We start from the raw sequence: 4,111 nt of genomic DNA, 5'->3' as shown, positions 1-4,111 counted from the left end.
GAACCCACACCTGTGGCTTCCAGCCAAACAAAAGACAGGCATATGAGTTGAACATTTACCTGAAGCAGATGTGCTCCTTGGAGAGAATAATCACGGGACAAAGAAAGGCTATTAATGCACAGGGAAACAGCTCAGGGGGCAGGAGTGCATGGAGGGATGGACACAGGAAAGAGGTAACTATCAGGAGGAAGTGGGAGGGGAGCTGCTGCATTGGGGTAAATTGTAGTCAATGTTATGAGACAAAGTGTAAGTGAATTGCTGTGTGGAAAGCGAATTTGCTCTGTAAATTTTCATCCAAGTCACAATTAAAAAAAATAAATAAATAAAGAGGCAGAAGACATGAATATTCACTTCACCAAAGAGGATATTCAGGTGGCCAACAAACATGAAGAAATGTTCATGATCATTAACCATTAGAGAGATGCAAATTAAAGCAACAATGAGATACTATCTGGTCCCAGCACTAATAGCAGAGTTCAACAAGACAGAAAAATAACAAATGCTGGTGAGGATGTGGAGAGATTGGGACTCTATACACTGCAGGTGGGACTGTAAAGTGATCCAACCACTGTGGAAGGCCATATGGCGATTCCCTCAAATTTGAAAATATAAATACCATTAATCCAGCAATCCCATTGTTGTTGTTGTTATGTGCTCCAACTCATAGTGACCTCTCCTTGGGTTTCCCAGACAGTATCACTAAGGAAGTAGATTGCCCAATCTTCCTTCTGAGGAATGGCTGGTGGGTTTGAACCACCAACCTTCTCGTTAGCAGCCAAGTGCCTTAGTCACTCCCACTAACCCACTGCCTTCGAGTTGGATCTGACTCCCAGTGACCCCTCCTTGGGTTTCTGAGGCGGTATCACTATGAAAGTAGATTGTCCAATCTTCCTTCTGAGGAGTGGCTAGTGAGTTTGAACTGTCAGCCTTCTGGTTAACAGTAAAATGCCTTAGGCACTACACCACCCTAAAGAAGTGAAAGCCAGGACAAGAACAGATATATGTTCACCCATGTTCATTGCAGAACTTCTTACAATAGTAAAAAGATGGAAACAACCTAGGTGCTCATAACAGAAGAGTGGATAAACAAACTATGGTATATGCGAACAATGCAATATTATGCAACAGTAAAGAATAATAGAGTCTGCAAAACATTGCATAATGTGGATGAACTTGGAGTACGTTATGCTGAGTGAAATAAGTTAATCACAGAAGTACAAATATTGTATTAGTTCATTATTGTAAAAAGTCAATGAAAAGTTTATATGTGGAAGGAAACTTTCTTTGTTAGTTACCAGGGGAGGACATGGGAGGAAACACTGCAAAAATAAAATATAATAAATAAATTTTCAAAAAAGAAAATAAATAGGAGCTGTGACATGAAGAGATATGTGCATACTCGCTTTCATCAAAGCATTATTGACAATAACAAAAAGATAGAAACAACCTACATGCCCATCAAAAGATGAATGGATAAACCAAGTATGGCATATACACAGAATAGAATACTAAGCGATGTTGGAGAATAATAATGAATCTGGGAAACACCACCTCACATAGATGAACCTAGAGAACATTACACTGAGTGAAATTAATCAATCACAAATGATAAATATTGTACAAGATAACTACTGTAAGAAGTGAAGAAAGGGTTTACACACAGAAAGAAATAATTTTTGAAGGTTACCAGGGGTGGAAAGAGAAGAGAGGGTCAATCACTAGCTAGAGGGTAGACGAGTATTAACTTGACTGAAAGGAAAGGTAATTTACTACAGGCAGGAGGTCTGTACAAAATGATCAAGGACAGGGAAGACACTCTGAGGAGCACAAGAGTTAAAAGCAACAAAGGTAAATGCTACTACATACACAATTCTGCACTAATAGTAGTAATAAAAATAATCTATGAGTGGATATGAGAAGACATGCAAGCTGAACAAGTGTGAAAAGGCAAATGGGATTGCACTCACGAATATATATGTTTTACAGAGGATATTTCTATATATTTATCGATACTTGCTACAAATGTATCCATGATATAGTAGACAATACATGGAGCAAAGTTGTGAAAACTTCTTAGCCATAACCAAACACCTTGAGAGAATGAGTCTCTGGGCCTGAGGGATTGGAACCAAAGTCTTGGGAAACTTTGGACAGTTAGAATAGTCCACAAAGACAATGTTCTACATTCCACTTTTGTGAGTGCCAGCATGGATTTTAAAACTTGTAAGCTGCCGTGTAAGGTGCAACTATTGGTCTGTCTTTATCGAGAGGAAAGAAGAGTGAAGAAAATCAAAGACTCAAGGAAACAATTAGTCCAGAGGACTAATGAATGGTGCAATCCACAGCTTCTGCTATCCCGAGACCAGAAGAACTTGATGATGCCTGGCTACTACTACCTACTACTCTGATTAGAACAACAAAAGGTTCTGAACAGAATGAGGAAAATATGGAGATCAAAATTTCAAATCATAAAATAGACCAGACTTATTGATCTGATAGAGATCATAGGATTGCTGTGAGTCGCAACTGACTTGACAACACCTAATAACGTAGTGATACCATTTAGGAAAACCAAGAAGGGGTCGCTATGAGTTTGGTCCCAATCGATGGCACATAGCAACAACAAAAACAACAAATAACAATTACAATAGAGACTGGTGGAACTCCGAGACAGTGGCCCTTAGACAGTTTTCAAACCTGGAAATGGACCCACCCTTGGAGATCGCCTTGTACCCAAACAACAGACAATCCTATAAGGTGAAAAACACCAATCAAGTGTGCGAGATCGAAAGGCAGCATTTGCCTAGGGATAAAGCTCAGAAGACACGAAAGGATGGCAAAGAGAAATAAATAGATGTGGGAAACACAGGGAAGAATGTTGTTACATTGTGGGCATTGCAATGAATGTCACAGTACAAAATGGGTGTGAGTCATTGAAAAGAAACCGATTTGGTCTGTAAATGTTCAACCAAGCTACAAGAAAAAGTTATTTTAAAAAGGAAAGAAAGAAATGGTTTCAAAAGAGATGGAAGTATTGGCATTGGAACCAGAAGCTAGGTTTGAAATCTGGTTTCACCAACAATTGCTGTGTGACCATAATCTTTCTCAATATTCCCACCTGTAAAATGGTTGAATGGTAGCTACCTTATAGGGCAAAACATGCCTCTCCTCCCCCGGACAACTGTGGTTCAAGACTCTGCATTGGCCCGGATGAACCCATCTTGGAACTCTGTTGTAGTTGGAAACTCCTCCTTCCCAATTCTCGTTTTTTCCCTAAGAACTTCCACAGGTGTCAGACCTGCATCAGGCTCCCTCTCCACTACATCTCTTAAACATTTAATTCCATTTTGGTCTTTTTTCTTGGTGAATTCAAACTAATGCAGTAGTCAATCCCTGGTTTTCAGGGAATTGTAATTTAGGATTAATCAATTTTTAAAAAAATAATTCTTCCAAGGAATGCTGTTGTTTTCAGTTGCCATCAAATTAGCTCTGACCCCTGGTGAATCCCACGTATAACTAAATAAAATTACTGCCTGATCCTGGGCCGTCTTCATGATCTTTAACATACTTGAGTTCATTGCTGTGGCTGTTGAGTCAGTGCATCTCATTGATGGTTTCCTTATTTCACTGACCCTCTGCTTTACCAAACATGATGTCCTTTTTAGGGGATTGATCTTTCCTGATGATGTGTTCAAAGTATTAAACCAATCTAGGTCCTAGAATGAAAAAGAGGAGAGAATTGTGAAGACAATGTACCAAGCAAAAGTAAAAGAGAGAAAAATAAGGCAAGAAGAGCATTTCCCCCTGTCTAAATTGGTGTGCCTTTCCCCCTTCTCTGCTTCTAGGTGAATGCCAGGTGAAGACCTTTCAGCCTAATACCCTTCCCTATGGCCTTTACTCTCCTATGCCATTTACCAGTTGTGGCCTTCAGTTGGCCCTTGGCATAAACTCTTATTATTTCAAGTGAAAAAGTCCTTAGTTTGAGTTCCTTGAAGGGATGCCTTTTTGCTGTTTTTATATACCTCATAGCTTCTATCATAGGGGGATTTTGGTTTTTAGTTGATGTTTGTTAAAGAGAAAAAAAAAAAAAAACAAGGGGCCTACTGGAAAA

The sequence above is a fragment of the Orycteropus afer genome, unplaced genomic scaffold (assembly GCF_000298275.1).
Source record: "Orycteropus afer afer isolate SDZICR_OR568_19922 unplaced genomic scaffold, OryAfe1.0 scaffold00030, whole genome shotgun sequence".
NCBI lineage: Eukaryota > Metazoa > Chordata > Mammalia > Tubulidentata > Orycteropodidae > Orycteropus > Orycteropus afer.
Note: the sequence above shows the minus strand (reverse complement) of the source record.